This window comes from Eschrichtius robustus, chromosome 13 (genome assembly GCF_028021215.1).
Source record: "Eschrichtius robustus isolate mEscRob2 chromosome 13, mEscRob2.pri, whole genome shotgun sequence".
Classification (NCBI taxonomy): domain Eukaryota; kingdom Metazoa; phylum Chordata; class Mammalia; order Artiodactyla; family Eschrichtiidae; genus Eschrichtius; species Eschrichtius robustus.
This window is the reverse complement of record NC_090836.1, coordinates 98,120,234-98,139,719: the sequence shown is the minus strand read 5'-3', so window position 1 is coordinate 98,139,719 and position 19,486 is coordinate 98,120,234. Positions and strand designations below refer to the sequence as shown.

General features: G+C 42.2%; 1 protein-coding gene across 3 annotated transcripts in view; it reads right to left on the bottom strand.

Moving 5' to 3' along the window:
* The window catches only part of TNRC6B (trinucleotide repeat containing adaptor 6B), a 246,682-nt gene extending 227,736 nt beyond the window's left edge, over positions 1 to 18,946 (bottom strand). For all 3 annotated transcript variants that reach the window (XM_068560730.1, XM_068560733.1, XM_068560732.1), the window contains exon 1: positions 18,750 to 18,946. The gene's annotated coding sequence lies outside the window, so the exon portion shown is untranslated. The remainder of the gene's footprint in view (positions 1 to 18,749) is intronic.
* Positions 18,947 to 19,486: the final 540 nt, after the last annotated feature.

The following is a 19,486-nucleotide window of genomic DNA, read 5'->3' as shown; positions in this document are numbered from 1 at the left end:
AGGGAACCCTCTTGCACTGTTCGTGGGAATGTAAATTGATACAGTCACTATGGAGAACAATATGGAGGTTCCTTAAAAAACTAAAAATAGAATTACCATATGACCCAGCAATCCCACTACTGGGCATATACCCAGAGAAAACCGTACTTCAAAAAGACACATGCACCCGAATGTTCACTGCAGCACTATTTACAATAGCCAGGTCATGGAAGCAACCTAAATGCCCATCAACAGACGAATGGATAAAGAAGATGTGGTACATATATACAATGGAATATTACTCAGCCATAAAAAGGAACGAAATTGAGTCATTTGTTGAGATGTGGATGGATCTAGAGACTGTCATACAGAGTGAAGTTAAGTCAGAAAGAGAAAAACAAATATCGTATATTAACGCATGTATGTGGAACCTAGAAAAATGGTACAGATGAGCCGGTTTGCAGGGCAGAAGTTGAGACACAGATGTAGAGAACGGACATATGGACACCAAGGGGGGAAGACTGCGGTGGGGTGGGGATGGTGGTGTGCTGAATTGGGCGATTGGGATTGACATGTATACACTGATGTGTATAAAACTGATGCCTAATAAGAACCTGCAGTATAAAAAAACAAACAAACAAAACAACTAATACTAAACTTTCATTGGGTTATTTGTATGGAAATATGTTAATATAAATGTTTCAGACATTACATGAAATTTCTAAAAATCTTGTATGTTCTGGTGTAATGTGATAAGTCATAATCCCAGTTATTACCTTAAAATGTATATCTCAGAAATAACTAAAAAAAAAAAAAATAATAAGGTGACCATATGTGCGTGGGTTTATCTCTGGGCTTTCTATCCTGTTCCATTGATCTATATTTCTGTTTTTGTGCCAGTACCATACTGTCTTGATTACTGTAGCTTTGTAGTATAGTCTGAAGTCAGGGAGCCTGATTCCTCCAGCTCCGTTTTTCTTTCTCAAGATTGCTTTGGCTATTCGGGGTCTTTTGTGTTTCCATACAAATTGTGAAATTTTTTGTTCTAGTTCTGTGAAAAATGCCATTGGTAGCTTGATAGGGATTGCATTGAATCTGTAGATTGCTTTGGGTAGTATAGTCATTTTCACAATGTTAATTCTTCCAATCCAAGAACATGGTATATCTCTCCATCTGTTTGTATCATCTTTAATTTCTTTCATCAGTGTCTTATAGTTTTCTGCATACAGTCTTTTGTCTCCTTAGATAGGTTTATTCCTAGGTATTTTATTCTTTTTGTTGCAATGGTAAATGGGAGTGTTTCCTTAATTTCTCTTTCAGATTTTTCATCATTAGTGTATAGGAATGCAAGAGATTTCTGTGCATTAATTTTGTATCCTGCTACTTTACCAAATTCATGGATTAGCTCTAGTAGTTTTCTGGTAGCATCTTTAGGATTCTCTATGTATAGTATCATGTCATCTGTAAACAGTGACAGCTTTACTTCTTCTTTTCCGATTTGGATTCCTTTTGTTTCTTTTTCTTCTCTGACTGTTGTAGCTAAAACTTCCAAAACTATGTTGAATAATAGTGGTGAGAGTGGGCAACCTTGTCTTGTTCCTGATCTTAGTGGAAATAGTTTCCGTTTTTCACCACTGAGAACGATGTTGGCTGTGGGTTTATCACATATAGCCTTTATTATGTTGAGGTAGGTTCCCTTTATGTCTACTTTCTGGACGGTTTTTATCATAAATGGGTATTGAATTTTGTCAAAAGCTTTTTCTGCATCTATTGAGACAATCATATGGTTTTTATCCTTCAATTTGTTAATATGGTGTATCACATTGATTGATAAAACCCCTTTTAATAAATGTGTGGGGTAGAGAAGAACCCCGAATTATATCTGTCCAAAGGAAGCACTCACAAAGTTATACTACTCAAAGAAACTAAAGACTGAAAGAAAAATAACTCAAAACACTCCTTAAAGCAATATTAGTAGCAAAAATGGTCATTGCTACATCCTGGAAATGAAGGATAATGCTATCTTTACAAGTATTATTTACTAAATTGTGGTTCGTACTATGCAAGAAAAATAACAATGTTGCCATCAGAAATAGCACATATGAGAACATCACTGATATATGGAATTCTAATTAAAAATTAAAATTAAAAACGTCAGGGTAAATTTGGATCTTAGAAGTCCATCTTACATATAAGAATTTAAAAGAAAAATTTCCCACTGTAATCTCCCTTTTACTTAAACAAAACAGAAATGGAAGGAAAGAGGAGAGGAAAAAAAAAAAAAAGATAACATAAAGATGCCGGAACATCAAGGATAAAGAGCAAGCCAAGAGGACATCCTGTAAGTAAAAGAGTTTCCAAACTCACTATTATAAGATTTACTATAAAAGAAATGTAAAGCTATAAATTCAGTTAACTAAAAATACAAAGTTAAAGAAAATCAAAGTTGAAAGCTAAAAATCTAAGATTTTAATCCATTAAGAATATGTTTTAAAAGTCCTTGTTTCCTAATGGAGGGGTGGGGTTGGGAATAATGGGACCTTCAGGTACAAGAAAGACTGTGAGAAAAGAATTTTACCTCCGCCCCGAAGAATTATACCCAGTGATTAAGGTTGCATATAATATAGTGTATATACCAATCTACTAGGTTCTAAGAATATTCCTTGGTTAATTACATAACAGATCCAGAGTCAAGGCATCTTTGTGAACTAGGTCATTCACATAATTCCTACAGTGTAAGACAGATACAGATACATGCGCGCTCAAGCTACCGGAATTCAACATCTTATACAAATAACTTTAAATTTAAATCATGATGCATCAATAATTCTGTACAGTTATCAAAACCCAACTTTATATCCTTTTATATCATGCAGTGTATTCTGACAGGGTGATCTTAGTTTCCCTACACAGAAATTAGTTGACTATCATCATTTAAGAAGCTTCCGCAGTTAAGACTGCAGTGTACTGATGAAATGTACAAAAGTATCCAGATATCAGTGAGTTTATAATCAAGTTGGAGAGAATCACATAAAAACAATTTGAGAAAGCTTTAGTAAGCAATTAAGTGCCAGTTGTAAATATAAACTGATATTAAATATGTACCAATAAATATATAGAAACATTCAACTGAAAGTAATTTTTCAAGATACACACCCTAAAAAGGTTTATATTTATCTCAATCAGGTTGCCATCCCTGAAAAAAGTTTGCAACTCCTATTTTGCAAAACAGTTTACAAATGGCACAAGGAAATTTGCCTCATTACTTTGAAATCATTTTGGACCCCAAACAGTATCACTCAGACATATCATTTAACCAGACCTTAAAAATGACTCTTGGGGGCTTCCCTGGTGGCGCAGTGGTTAAGAATCCGCCTGCCAATGCAGGGGACACAGGTTCAAGCCCTGGTCCAGGAAGATCCCACATGCCGCGGAGCAACTAAGCCCATGTGCCACAACTACAGAGCCTGCAATCTGGAGCCTGCGAGCCACAGCTACTGAAGCCTGCATGCCTAGAGCACATGCTCTGCAACAAGAGAAGCCACCACAATGAGAAGCCCGCGCACCACAACAAAGAGTAGCCCCCGCTGGCCACAACTAGAGAAAGCCCATGCAGCTACGAAGACCCAACACAAGCAAAAATAAAATAAATTAATTTTTTAAAGAAATGACTCTTGGTTGCTCCCTAAAATCAAACCCACCCTGAAAGAATGAAGATTTTCCCCTACGGAAATTCCAAAGAATATCTCATACTCGAAGCAACTCCTAAATAATTCCTCAGATGTTTTAAGAAAAGGCAGGACTTCCACTTCTAGAAAAGATGGAGTAACAGGGATCAGATGTACCCCTGCACCTGAAACAACTAAAATTCTGGACAAAATATACAAAACAATGGTTTTCAAAACATTGGACATCAGGTAAGGAAGGACAGTGATTCCTGAGAGATGGTAAACAAACAAGGTGTGCCCTGTAATTGTCCTAGCTTGCTGTCTAGGGAAAGTCTCCAGGCCAAAGCACAGGGAGGGGGAACCCAGGTAGAACTCAGAGACCTCCCTTAGTTGAGGAGATGGAGCTGAGATTCTGGGAAGTCCAAGGGAGCTAGAGTTTGTAGTACACAGTAGTACTGGAGAGGAGAGGACTGCACAGAGACAACTCCAGAGATCTGCAGGGAACCCCTAGAGTATTCAGCTGAGTAACTAGGAAAAACACAGCTAACATCACACTTAATGGTACAGTGCTTTCCAAGTCCGGGAAAAAAACAAAGATGCCCATCTATATCACTTTTTTTTTTTAAACATCTTTTTTGGAATATAATTGCTTTACAATGTTGTGTTACTTTCTGCTGTATAACAAAGTGAATCAGCTATATGTATACATATATCCCCACATACCCTCCCTCCCACCCTCCCTATCCCATCCTTCTAGGTGGTCACAAAGCACTGAGCTGAGCTCCCTGTGCTATGCAGCTGCTTCCCACTAGCTATCTATTTTACATTTGGTAGTGTATATATGTCAATACTGCTCTCACTTTGTCCCAGCTTACCCTTCCCCCTCCCCATATCCTCAAGTCCATTCTCTACATCTGCGTCTTTATTCCTGTCCTGCCCCTAGGTTCATCAGAACCTTTTTTTTTTTTTTTAGATTCCATATATACATGTGTTAGCATACGGTATTTGTTTTTCTCTTTCTGACTTACTTCACTCTGTATGACAGACTCTAGGTCCATCCACCTCACTACAAATAACTCAATTTCATTTCTTTTTTATGGCTGAATAATATTCCATTGTATATATGTGCCACATCTTCTTTATCCATTCAACTGTTGATGGACACTTAGGTTGCTTCCATGACCTGGCTATTGTAAACAGTGCTGCAATGAACATTGTGGTACATGTCTCTCCATTTATAGTTATTATAAAATACTGGCTACATTCCTTTGCTGCACAATATCTTTGTAGCATACTCATTCTACACATAGTAGTCTATACCTCTTAATCTCCTACCCCTATTTTGCCCCTCCTCTCTTCCTTCTCTCCACTGGTAACCACTAGTTTGTTCACTATGTCTGTGAATCTGTTTCTTTTTGTTATATTCACTATTTTGTTTTACTTCTGTAGAACCCACTTATAAGTGGATATATATACAGCATTTGTCTTTCTCTGAGATTTCACTAAGCATAATACCCTCCAAGTCCATCCATGTTGTTGCAAATGACAAAATTTCATTATTTTTTATCCCTGAGTAGTAGTCCATTGTATATGTCTTAGTTGTGGCACGCAGGATCTTCACTGCAGTGTGCAGGCTCTCTGGTTGTGGCACACGGGTTCCAGAGCATGTGGGCTCAGTAGCTGCAGCACGTGGGCTCTCTAGGTGTGGCACATGGTTTCTAGAGCGTGCAGGCTTAGCTGTCCCACAGCATGTGGAATCTTAGTTTCCCAACCAGGGATCGAACCCTCGTCCCCTGCATTGGAAGGCGGATTCTTAACCACTGGGCCACCAAGGAAGTCTCATGTATCTTTTCAAATTAGTGTTTTCTTTTTTTTTTTCAGATATATACCCAGGTGTGAAATTGCTGGGTCATATGGTAGTTCCATTTTTAGTTTTTTGAGAAGACTCCATACTGTTTTCTACAGTGGGTGCACCTATTTACACTCCCACCAACAGTGTACAAGTGTGTTCCCTTTTCTCCACATCCTTGCCAACATTTGTTATTTGGTTATATCACTTCTATTATGGTACTTGAGGTCTTAGCCAGTACAATAAGGCAAGAATTAAAACTCAAACATTAGACAGTAAAATTGTCTTTCTTTGTAAATAATATAATTGTGTATGTAAAAAACCAAAATGACCTACAAAAATGCCACTAGAAATAAGGAATGAAATTTTATTTATTTGATTCATTAGAGTCACAATCGTATCAATAAAAACACATTGTATCGGACTTCCCTGATGGCGCAGTGGTTAAGAATCCGCCTGCCAATGCAGGGGACATGGGTTCATTCCCTGGTCTGGGAAGATCCCATATGCCGCAGAGCAACTAAGCCTGTGCGCCACAACTAATGAAGCCCACGTGCTCTAGGGCCCACGTTCTGCAATTATTGAGCCCACATGCTGCAGCTACTAAAGCCCACGCACCTAGAGCCCGTGCTCCACAGCAAGAGAAGCCACCACAATGAGAGCCCATGCACCAGAGTAGCCCCTGCTCGCCGCAACTAAAGAAAGCCTGCATGCAGCAAAGAAGACCCAATGCAGCTAAATGAATGAATGAATAAATAAATAAATAAAACACTGTATCTAAATGAAGAGGTCTTTAATAATGAAGGACTTCCAGGGGCTTCCCTGGTGGCGTAGTGGTTATGAATCCGCCTGCCAATGCAGGGGACACGGGTTCGATCCCTGGTCCGGGAAGATTCCACGTGCCACGGAGCAACTAAGCCCGTGCGCCACAACTACTGAGCCTGCGAGCCACAACTACTGAAGCCTGTGTGCCACAACTACTGAAGCCCATGCACCTACAGCCCATGCTTCGCAACAAGAGAAGTCACCGCAATGAGAAGCCCGTGCAGCACAACGAAGAGTAGCCCCCGCTAGCTGCAACTAGAGAAAGCCCGCGTGCAGCAATGAAGACCCAATGCAGCCAAAAATAAATAAATAAATAAATAAATAAATAAATAAATAAATAAATAAATAAATAAATAAATAAATCTATTAAAAAAAAATGAAGGACTTCTAGGAAGACAGTTTAGAGGACGCTTTTTAAGAGTGAGAAGGAAAATGGTTTGGAATCCAGAAACAAGGCAGAATATTTTACGTACAGCATAACCCTTATAAAGTATGGGGACAAAAAGGGAGAAAATCATATAAAATACAGAGAAAAGATTGTAGGGGAGAAGGCAAAGATTCAAAACTAGGGAATGATAGTTGATAGATGGAAGCATTAAAGGATCTGGCTCAGACAGAGAGGTCTGGATTTCACAGAATAAGAAAGGTTAATCAAGAAGGGAAAAGAAAATAGTGTATGTTGGAAATGTTTTCTGGAGAGAAACTAGGAATAGGACCACTGACAGGAAGCTATTTTAACAATCCAGACATAGCCTGAGAATGACTTAGAAGCAGGATGGTGGCATGAAAATGAAAATAAGAGGCTCTAAGTCCAAAGCCATAGAGAAAAGAGCTGAAAGATGTGGCAATGTTCCAAGATTCAGTGTTTCCGGATTTCAAGATTCAGGTATTGGGAGGATGGTTACCAATGATGGGACCCAACTGAGTGAACAAATCATTTAGGGAGGTGAAGCAGAGGCCCATCTCTGGCCTCCAGAGTTACCTTTTTGAAAGGCACCCTGAATGATAAACCCAAGGTCTGAAAAATAGGAGGTGAAAGGAAAACAAGAGAAAATGACATTAGATACACATGTTTAGGTGCAGTAAATAAAAGTTTAGAGGGCACCTGCTTCAAAAGCAAACACGCTGCATCAGTGTGGAGCCCTGGCTCTGGCAGGTTCGGGAAGCGTAGGGTGATGCCACAATGTGCTGAGGCCGCCTCACAAGCTGTGTGCGGGGCACAGGGTCCCCTGTTTAAAGTTTTCAAACCAGCCCTTACTGGCTTGAAATGTGATGTCTTTTGCATTTTCATTCTCTTGTTTTGTTTTTGTTATTTCCACAAAGAGCCTTTTCACTAATTCTCTGGTGTTTGAAAACTAGTGTTTTCCCCTTTGGGTCCGGGTTTTGGCCATATATTGGGAATATGGGGGAATAAAGAGACCTTCTCCTGCATGATTTAAGTGGGAATCAATAATTAGTGTGCCCTTTTGTTTAAAGGGATAGAGCCAAACTGCAAAATAAAACATCATAAATTTTAAACACTTTGGTATAAAATATAAAACTTTTATAGAGAAAATAAGGTTGACAAAAGAGTAGCTGTTGAAGGTTTATTTTAAAATCTGTTGCCCATTGTACATCTTAAGTAGAAAGTTCTACAACTTGGAAGTCCCAAAGAGATATACATCTGGGTAAAATACCTCCTCATGAAAGGGATATTACTGAGCATGATACACCATTAGCAAGATTTTCACAGGAGGAAAAACATCTAGCTCCTAGGAGGACCTTGGCTTCATCTTTCACTCCTTCCTCCACATCAGAACCCAAAAGATGCTCAAGACATTTCCCTTGATATACTTGAGACAGGAGATAAAGGGGCAGGGCACAACCATTAAAAGAATGACACAGCCATTGAGGACACAACAAAAACTGGTTAGAACCTACTAGGCCCAAGATGGTGGAAGATTCGATGTCTATTAGACCCTGAGCCTCACGATGTGCTCATTGTAATGCATTAGCATATGCTAAATGACACACCCACAGGCACCATGACAGTTCCGAGGCCATAAAAGGCCAAAAAGTGGGTGGTGCCCAATTCCTGGAAATCCCTGGCCCTTCCCCAAACTAGTTGGAATAATCCTGCCACTTATTAGTCTATGCAATTACCCAGCCCATTAAAAACTAACCACCCCATATTGGGGGGCAGCTCTTGCCTTCTGAGACAGACCACACTCTGTCTATGGAGTGTGTATCTCTCTAAATAAACCTGCTTTCACTTTACTATGGCTCACTCTTGAATTCTTTCCTGCGTAAAGCCAAGGACCCTCACTTGGCAGCCGGGCCCAGGAACTTGCCTGAGACCTGGAACATGACCAACCTCATGTGTCCCACTTTCCTGCAACATACTGACCTGGGCCTAAGTCAGGAAGCCTGCACCTCTTCCACTTTTGGAGGTTCTTACTACGTTTTAAAATAAAGACATGCCAAGAAAGCATTATAAAAACTGTGGTACATTTTAAATGTATACACGTAATTAACCCTTCTAGGGAAAGAATACAACGTAACTGTACTAGTCACAAGATACAGGATTAACAAACATGTTCATTTGTCATAAATCACAGATAGTATAATCTGGCAACTGGAACAAGTTTAAAGTTACAGTCAATATCTCCTTTCAGGGACTTCCCTGGTGGTCCAGTGGTTAAGATTCCACGCTCTCAATGCAGGGGACACGGGTTCGATGCCTGGTCAGGGAACTAAGATCCCACATGCCACAGAGCGTGGCCAAAAAAACAAAAACAAAACCAAAGCAAAAATAATATCTCCTTTCAATCCTGTGGATTTATCTCTTAGACTGCTTACACCTACTATATGCAAATCATTCTGCTGAGTGCCATAGAAAAAAAAAAAGTAGTATAAACTGTTTTAGGCTCACGGTATCCAAGAGAGAATCCTGACTTCTCCCTCTTCTCTAGCTGAGGAACTACAATGAACTTCTATCAATTATCACTCCATTCTCCTGGGTCCTTCCTGAAATTGCACCTTGAACCAACAATCTTCCAACTGAAACCACACAACTCGTCTCAGAACTTAATGAAGCTCAGGTTCTTTATGACTTGGCGCAGAAGGAATTCAGCAAGAGGCAAAGTGACAGGGAAGAAATAGATTTATTAACATCCTTTGTAAAGAGGCTGCAGGAAGATGGGGCACGAGAGGATGGTCATGTCCCAGGTCTCGGGCGGGTTCCTGGGATAGGCCACCAAGTGAGGGTCCTTGGCTTAGCACAGGAAAGAATTCAAGAGTGATCCATAGTAAAGTGAAAGCGGGTTTACTGAGGGAAAAACATACTCCACAGCCAGAGTGTGGGCCGTCTCAAAAGGCGAGAGCAGCCCCAAAATATGGGGTGCTTAGTGTTTATGCACTGGGTTCATAAGCTAATGAGTGGGAGGATTAGTCCAACTACTTTGGGGGGAAGGGGCGGGGACTTCCAGGAATTGGGCCACCACCTACTTTTTGCCCTTTTATGGTCAGCCTCAGAACTGTCATGGTGCCCATGGGTGTGTCATTTAGCATGTTTTACAATGAGCGTATAATGAGGCTCAAGGGCTACTGGAAGTTGAATCTTGCTGCCATCCTGGGCCTAATCAGTTCTAACCAATTTATGTTACATCCTCAATAGCTAAGTCCTTCTTTTAAAGGTTCTGCCCTGCCCTCTTCCCTCCTGTCTCATTCCTACACCTTTTAAATAGATTTTCTTTCTTACCTTAAGATGTTGTGCCTTCTCAACCTCACCGCGCTTCCCATTTTCTCCTTCCTTTCTTTTCCAAACATCTTAAACTACACTCACTGCTATCACTTTCCCTACCATCCATTATCTCCTTAGCCCCTTGTAATGTAGGTCAATAAACAAGCACACAGAAATTTGTAGCAATCGACATTGTAACAGGTCAATTACCATCTTCTGAACGTGATCAGCACTACCAGAGCTTAATCACCTCCCATTCAAGTTCTGAATATGATAATCTGAAGAAACACTGGTTAGCCAACAAAGTACAGACATCTCACAATTGTACTTAAAAACAATAATAGAACGAAAGATAGCAAGAGTTGGGGTGAATTAGGGAAAAGGAGGCACTACTTAAGAATAACAAGGCTGAGAAAGAGGAATGGAAGGGGACATGAAAGCAAAGAGCTGTTAAACTAAAGAGGTATAAAATGAATGAAAATGGACTAAATTTCCATTCAACGAATCTTCCTTTCTTCACTTTTAGTTGAGAATCAAATTAAACTAATGCTGGTTCAGTGAACCACTTAAAGACTTATAGATAAGTAAAATTAAAACTTCAAGCTGTAGAAGTCGTCTTTCCCAGTACATGTACCTGGAGGCCCTTCTGGGTAATCCTTTCTGATTTCATCCCTTTCACTGGTTCAGTGTCTGGCCCTGTGAGGTGGATCTGCACTCGCCTCAGGCAACCTGGAGGTCATTTCCTTTACTCTCCACTCCTAGATAAGCTTAAATGAGTTACTGCTTTCTAACTCCACCTGAAATCATTTGCATGGTTACAGGTACTCTACTCAAGCAACTATATTAATTAGAAGCAACAAGCATCATTCTGGTTTATGATTAGCTTCTTTGAATGGTACTTTAAAATGCCTTTATGAATTCAAATGTACGGAATCACAACATGATTTCCAAGATTATTTCCAGTTCTGAAATGTAGTGTAATCTAAGAGTCTGAGTCTGACATGACACGGTTAGCCTGTAAGTCAGTTGTTGGTCCTGTACCCCAACGCCAGCTTTATAAAAGCACACCACTGCGCCATCTTCTCCATATACTAAATATGCTCCTTCGGGCCTCTGTGCAGGCTGTTCGCTCTGCCTGAAATGCCCTCTTCCTCTATGACTTACTGGAAGTGTCACCTTCCCTGGAACGGCTTTCTGGACCTCCAGTTGTGTGGACAACTTTCCTTTTCACCCCTGCCCCCTCCCCTATATGCCTACTATAGCACTTATTGCACTAAATGGCACTCATTTGTGTATGTGTCTGCCTTGCCCACTTCGCTGTGCACTCCTCGGGAGCAAAGATCTCTTCTCATCCCATCCTTGTAGTCCTAGCTGCTAACCTAGTGTTCAGCACATGGTGTGCACTCAAACGTTCAGAGAAACTGTAGTCATGTGAGTCCCGACCACATAAAAAAAGCGTTTAAAGGAATAACCATTCTGATCATTTTTACTAATAAGGATTAAAAAGATACTCATTAAACTCTACAGTGGGGAGTTCCCTGGTGGCCTAGTGGTTAGGATTCCGGGCTTTCACTGCCGTGGCCTGGGTTCAATCCCTGGTCCAGTAACTGAGATCCCACAAGCCACGCAACATGGCCAAAACAACAACAGAAAAAAACTCTACAATGACTAGATAAAATTTTCAGACAAATTAAAAGTTTTCATTACAATATTCTTTCTGTAATATTAAAATGTTTACCTATTACAAGTAGAAACTAAGAAAAAAATAGAACCTGGAGACAATCTAAAATGGAAAGCCCCTCCTTGCCCCCATATATTTAATTTATTTAAACCATTAGAATGATTTTTTTTAAATTCTATTTTTAGTTCTCTTTCTTAATTTATTTGAAAAATATTCATTCACGACCTACTATGTACAATTTACAGTGCTAGATACTGGTAATAAAAATGTGAACAAAACAGACAAGGTATTTTTATTCACACAGCTATTTTCTAGCAGGGAAAACAATATACAAATTAAATGATTACTTAATTACAACTATATTAAGTGCTCTGAATTTTTTAAAGCAGCACATCTCCTAATCTGGGGTGGGGATGCTTAGAAAGTCACTACAGAAGTGACATACAAAACTGGGCTCTGAGGATTGAAGAGGCATCAACTAGGGTTGGGGTGGGAGGCCTCCAGACCATGGGAAGACCAAGTGCAAGGAAGAGACCTGGAGTGGGGAGGAATATGCATTTCAGGAACCAGAAGGTCGGTGTGCCAAGAGTACAGGCAACCAAGGGGAGGACAGGCAATGTGGCAGGGTCTTCCCTGGGCATTCAGTGAGCAAGACAGAACAGGTGCTTATTCTCATGAAGTTTATATTCCAGAGGGCAGATGGCAGGGTTTTGGGGACTCACTAACAGTTTTAAGTAGGGGAGAAATGTGATCAGTTACACTTGTTTTTTAGTTAAATGTTGTATATTTGAGGTATAACATACACAGAACAGATACGTAGTTTTAAACGATTATTCCTGCTACAGTTTCAACAATTCTCTGAGGCAGAGAATCCCCTACTTACAAAAGAAAAAACTAAGGTTCTGCAAAACTAATTTATTTGGGGATATTTATTCAACAAACATTTGAGTGCCTACTATATGGCAGGCACAGTACAGTGTGTGCATTCATACAGAGATGAATGCAACAGTCTTGCTCTTAAGAAACTCACAATCTGATGGGAGAGACAGATCTAGAAACACTATATAGTGTAGTCCATGCTAAAAATAAGGAAAGTATAAGGGAGCAGAGAGGAATTCAATCTTCCTAGGAAGAATGAATCATTTCATCTCTGTGTTAAAGCTGCATTTTTTCCATACTATTAGTTTTTGAATTCTCAATCATTCCTGTGCTTGGAACACAGTAGGTACTCAAGCATATGTCTATGATACAAACCAACCCAGGTTTTCAACTTCTAGTTCAGTGCCTTTCCAGTAACTAAATATGCCCCTAACTGGAAGAGCATGCATTAATTCCAAGGAGCTCTTCTTTTGAAGCTGCTTTCGAAGCCAGCTTACAAACCACAAAAGAAAGTATCATTAAAGTCAAACCTCATTTTTTGACCCAGCCTGAAAACCCATAACAGTATCTAAACATAGTTATTTTTTTAAAGCAAATCTTCATTCAGAAGAAATTCTCCTATGAAGACAATCGAGAAACCGCCATCTAGTCCTGATAATTCATGATCTCTGTCCTCAAAGAACTTATATTTTGGTTTCTAATTGGAAAGATAAAACGCAGCACACAGAAAGAATAAAACAAAATACAAGGTAGCATTTGTTCATTGATTTAACATATTTACAGACTGCTTACTATAGGCCAGGTAAGGCGCCATCTTAGGGATGCAAAAATGAGCAGGACAAAAGCCTGCCTTCAAGGAACTCAGTCTTATGGAGGAAGCCAAGAGTAACACAGCCCAGGACAATAAGAGCTGTAATTCAGCAGGTACGCACAGATGAGAACACAGTTGCCATTGGTTCTAATTCATCAGGCACCTATACCTATGCCTTATCAGTTATTAAATATTTTAACACTACCTCTGATTATAATACAAACTGATAAATAAATAATTGCTATATGAAAAAACAATGACACGAAAAAATTAACATTAAAATGGCTCAGAGGAGATGGTGAGAACTGAAGTTTAGGGATGGTCTTAGGATCCTCCGGGTTTCTCAGCAAGGAAGGTTAGCATATTTGGATAAGGAGCTGGTTGTAGGGAAGGGGAACAGAGTTACCAAAAGGCCAGTGGTGGCTATTACCCAGGTACAGCCCTCCATCTGTGTTGAGGACATGGTTTAGAGTTGTGCCGTCCAGCATGGTAGCCACTAGCCACATGCAGCTACCGAGCACTGGAAATGTGGTTAGTCTGAATTGAGATGTATTAAATGAAAAGTACACTCCAGATTTCAGAGTTTCACATGAAAAAAAGGATGTAAAGCACCTCAATAATTTTTTTTTTTTTTACTGATTATATGTTTACATAAATAAAGCGTTATGAAAATCAATTTCACCCTTTTTTTCTACCTTTCTAATGTGGCTACTAGAAAATTTAAAATTACATGTGTGGCTCACATTTGCGGCTTGCATTCTATTTCTACTGCACAGTGCAAGTCCAGAGAGCTTTAAATAACAAGCTCCAGAGTTTAATCCCTTGAGGCAATGAAACACTATTGAATGTTTTCAAACTTAAGTGCCTGTGGTAGATTTGGGGAGGGGACAGGAAACGTAAACAAAGCACTGTTTCAGGAAGACTAGCGTGGGGGCAATCCCTAGCGTCAAGACACTAGAGGCAGTTGTCAATGTCAAAAGGCCAGCAAATGTCAAAGGGTAAGCAGGCTCCGCTGGAAAGTATACAGGTCTTTAGAAGTCCCACGCTGGGTGTAGAGAGGAGGAAGAAATCAAGAGCAGGGTGAGGTGAGGGAAGAGTAACAGCTGCAAGCACTGACATGAGCCTGGATAACCAAGGTGCAATGCTCAGCGGACTAGCAAGCCCAGCCCCGGTTTAGATTTAGGTTAGATCTCAACTGGCTCAGGGGTAAAGGCTCCCAGGCGGAGGTGCAATTCAAGAGAACAAAATCGGTGTCCTCTTTAGTGATTTCATATCTATCTCTATGTGGCAAGACCTCCACCAGTGGGATCAAGTCCAGAGAAGGTAGGAAGTAGAAAGCAAGGCTACCAGAAACTACAAGACAGCAATAAATTATAAAAGCAGAAGCCCAGACTCACAACACAGCCAGCAAATATTTACTGAGAGTTTGCTGTATGCCTGATACTTGGCTCGGCTCTGGAGGCATGGGAAGCAAAACAGACATGGTCCTGAATCACAAACTGTAGTGAGAGCTATGAAGACAGAACAGGAACTCTGAGAGACCTAATTAAGGGTGGATGGGAGTGATGGGATGAGGTCATAAAGGAAAGACTCTCTGAAGAAGTGACAATTTCATCTGAACCCTGAAATCAGGTGGGTAAAGACTAGGGCGGAAGAACAGCCCAAGCCAGGAGAGTGGTATGTACAAAAACCTTACGGCTGGAAAAGGCTTGGGTAATTCAAAGAATTGAAAGAAAGGCTGTGTAGTTAGAATGTCAGGAAGGCAGGTGGGCCATAAAAAGGTGAGAGAAGGCTGGAGAGGCAGGCAGAGGCCAGATCTTGCGAAGCCTCAAAGGATGAAAAATAAAATCCTAAACGGGTCTGAGCGCAATGGGAAGCCGTGAGGGGTTTTGACCAGGGAAATCCTGATGGGTTCTAAGTGTTCCAACCACCTATGCTCTGCTCAGCCTACTGAACAGAAGCCGGCTTGGCAGCAAAGGGGCAGGAGCCAGCATTTGTAGCTGAGTAGCAGGATACTTGGTCTGGGGTAACAGAGTTTAATATAAGGCCCTTCAAGTGTTCCAGGGTTACAAGGCTGGGAGAAGGATGGCACCACCAAAAAATATAGAAAAATCTGATGGAAGAGCTGGTTTGGGAGCCATTAGCTGGGAGGCAAAGTTAGGCACAACTCTAAACATACCGGGTATGAAGGACTAGGGAAGAATTCCAGCAGGTAAATATGGATGTTGTTTAGAGAATGGAAGAGAGATGAGGCATGGATCCTCAGGTTAATAGATAGGAGTGATAGTTTAAATCCCAAAAGTAAATAACATTTTCAAGGAGTAGAAAAAGAGAAAAAGAAAGACGACAAAAGGAGCCTGAGTTTGATCCTTAGTGTTAATTTCTCTCTGGGATGGAAGTCAGGAGAAAGGGCTCTCAAAAGGGATAGAGCATGAGGGAGTCTTTTGGGGGTGATGGAACTGTTCTGTATCCTGATTATGGTGATGGTCACATGAACCTGTACATGTACTAACATTCACAGAAACGTATACACACTAAAAGTCATTATTATTATATGTTATTTTAAAAGTAAAAAAAAAAATTTTTTTAAGGGTGGGGCAGTCAAAAGGACTGAGCTGCAGGGAGACAGAACACAACAGGATAAAGCCCGAAAGGATGGTCTGGGAAATTTAACCATTAAATTAAATGGCAACCTTGGAAAACGCCTCAGTGAATGGTGGTGAGGTTAAAAGCCAGGCTGCAAAGGTTCAAAGGATGACTAAGTAGTGAAGGGAAGCAGTCAGTATAGCCTCCTCTGTTAGAATTCTGGAGGTGAAAGGAAGAACAGAACGGCACAGGAGCTCAAACAGATAAGGAGAAGTGGAAGATTTAGCAAACTAGCAGAGCCAAACTTCCCAGACTCTATGAATTGCTCCATTTAAGTATTCTTCTAGAACATGCCTTTTGCACATGAGCTGTTCACTTTCTTATTGTCCCATTAAACTAAAACTGCTAAAATGAACCCGAAATCATGACATTTTTAACTCTGTTCCTTAGTCAACTGATATTTACTGTGCTCCTACTATACAGTAAGCACCCTGCTGGATACAAAAGTGAATAACGCCTGGGCCCTGGAAGAGCACACAGGATTAATCACAACAGCAAAGGTCCTGGAGTGATCTGCACGAAGGGCTCTGAAAGCCCTGACCTCTGAATTAAACGCATTTTTTTTTAAATTTTTTTTTAAACGCATTTTAATTTATCTTTATAAAAATTAAATAAGGAGGAAATTAAAGCAAAGCTTAGATGTAACACTAGTAAAAATGTTCCTAATTTCTAAAAACTAAGAATGAGTTTAATTAATTCTTAAGTTAGGTATGGGGAACCTAATCATCACTCGCATTTCCCTTTTCCATCCCTCTCTTACTTTTCAGTGTACTCTGCATTTCTTCCTCTGGGTAACTTAGTGGGCAAAATGGAACAAGCACAGGCTTTGAAACCAAACAGACTTAAGACTAAACCGATGCCCTTGAACTTCCTAGCTCTGTGGCTTTTGGAGGCTCTTTTTCTCATCCATAAAACAGTAATGATATCTACCCCGCAGGCTTAAGGTAAGAATTAGGTAAAAATATAAACAGGTTGGCATACGCAAAGCACGCAAAAAATGTTAGCTTAACATTACTACTACCATTTGAAGAAATGGTATTCTGATTTAAAACATTTTTAAGTGCTTCCATTTGAATGAGAAAAAAATCTTTTTTCCCCAAGGGCATGACATTTATGTGCTACCTTAGAAAAGCAGCTTGGGAATTTCTTCTCCTTAAGTCCTATCAGGAACTATTCTGCTCAAATAATGATGTTTGGGACAAGCACTTAAAAACAGTCAAGAACTAAGAAACTATAAAGGCATCATTATTATCATCACGGCATCCCAAGTGGAACAAGCCAGTCTGATTTGTGATCTGGATACTTGCCTTAGAGTATGGACCTACTACATTCACATCTCTCCTACTTCCTACCTAGTGTGACACTGCACACATGTAGAGCTGTCAATGTTCTAAAAGTTCTGCTTTTTAAGAGGCATTTACAAAACACTACCAAAAGAATAAACATAGTTTCAAAGCCAAGATGCGTCTCCAAATCAATAGGAAACTACCATCCTACTGAAATTCCCCACAACTACGAAGGAAATAGCCTCTATTGTTAAACCTGCACAAAATGCTAAAATGTAAGATTTCTATACATCTCATTTCTGTTTGCTTAACTGCTGGGGGGGGGGGCAGTAATTAATGACGTTTTATTCACTGACCATGGGGAAACATCTCTGGCCAATTTTGTTGTATAATTTTGCTTATATTGCAAGCAAATGGCCAACTTGAAATTCACCTTATCCCTCGCTTCAACCTCTAGCACAGACGCTAAAAAGTAATGAAACAGCCAAAAGATACATGAGAAAGCAAGGAGCCTGAAAAGACCCAGACTAGTTCTCGGTGCCCAAAGAACTGAGGATGGACTGGTCCTTAAGGAGCCTGACAAGACGCTACCTTTACTGGGTGTCTTTAGCCACTATAGTGCATTTAAGCCCATTGTGGAAACCCACTAGTTTGAAACCAAAGGGCGCAGGACCAGGGAATGCAGAAAACACTTCGGGCTGGTCGTCCACTGATATTCCCCTCGCCCTCCTTTCCCCGAGAAGGTTGAATCGCCTCTTGAAGGTGGCCACACACGCAGGGCTCTGGGGTGAGGGGTGGGGGCGGGAGCAGGGGCACGCATTCACTCCGTCACGCAGGTCCTGCACACAGGTGGGGACCGGGAGGCTCCGAGGCCTGCCGCCTCTCTCTGCCACCGCCAGGCAGGGGCCCCGACGCGCCTCCGAGGGCCTCGGCTCTCCGCGGGGACCCCTCCCTGCCCCGAGGTCCCCCGGCGACGGGAAGCGAACTCGACTCGACCAGCCCACCCGGAAGCCCTCCCCCAGCTCACACCTGCCGGCGCGTGACGCCCGGAGTCGCGCTCGTCCGCCGGTCCCGGCCCGGCCATTCGGGGCGCCCCTTCCCCGCGAGCGGATGTCGGCCGCGTCCCTCCTAGCCCCGGGGTAAAACCCACCAGACGCCCGCCCAGCGGGGCGCGCGCCCAACGCCGCCACCCCCGCCGACCCCGCGCGCGCTCACGCCCCTCCCGGCCCTCTCCCCGCCGCGCGCGCTCACTCGCGAGGACACGCACACGCTGCGCCTCAGCTTGACAGGCCGACCCCGCGCCGCGCAATCCCGCGGGCGTCCTCGCCCACCCGGCCGGCCAGCTCTGACTGGGCGGTGAGCGGGGGAGGGGAAGGGCGGCGGTGGCCGTCGGTCCTCACTTACCACTGAGCTGTGCCGGCTCCGAGTGCGCGGCGTTCCGCTGTGAGGCGATGCGCCGCGATGCGCGCGGTCCCCGCTTCTCTGCAGGCTATGGAGGCGACGTAGTAGAGGGACTGAGGGGCTCGGGGGGGTCACTCCCTCCCGCTTCACCTCCGAGAAACACGGGGACCCCAGAAACTAAAAACAAAATAAACAAACTTTCCCCTCCGCCTCCCTCCCCCAAAACCACAACACAAACACTCGGGGGCCCGCCCAGAGCCCCACTCCATTGGCCGCAGGGAGGATGCTGCCGGCCCTCACTGGCTGGCTTTTGTGCCCGTCAAGCTGCCGTTCCGCCCCTCCAATTTCGCTCAGCTGCCGTCGCCCCTCATTGGTCAAATGCGTTCCGTTTGACGAGCTACGATTGGCTGAGCTGCCTGCGCCAATCATTCTGGGGCACACCCCCTCAGCATCCCAGAGACCTTTTCCTCGGTCGCAGACTCGGAGAGGCGAAGGGGAAACTAGAGCATGATGGCGGCCGAGCTCACTTGGCGCAACCATCGTCTTTTTCCTTTTATTAGCTCATTAGTGCCTCGCCCTCGCGCTGTTTCCCCTAAGCGCCTCTCTCCATCCAGTACTGCCTAATAACGGAATCTATACGTCCCGGCTCCTTGATTTATCCCCTCCGAAGTGCTGAGTGTGGGCTGGTTGTGAATCATTGGACCGTCAGCATGTCACTCCCTAGTCAAATCTTTAAACTA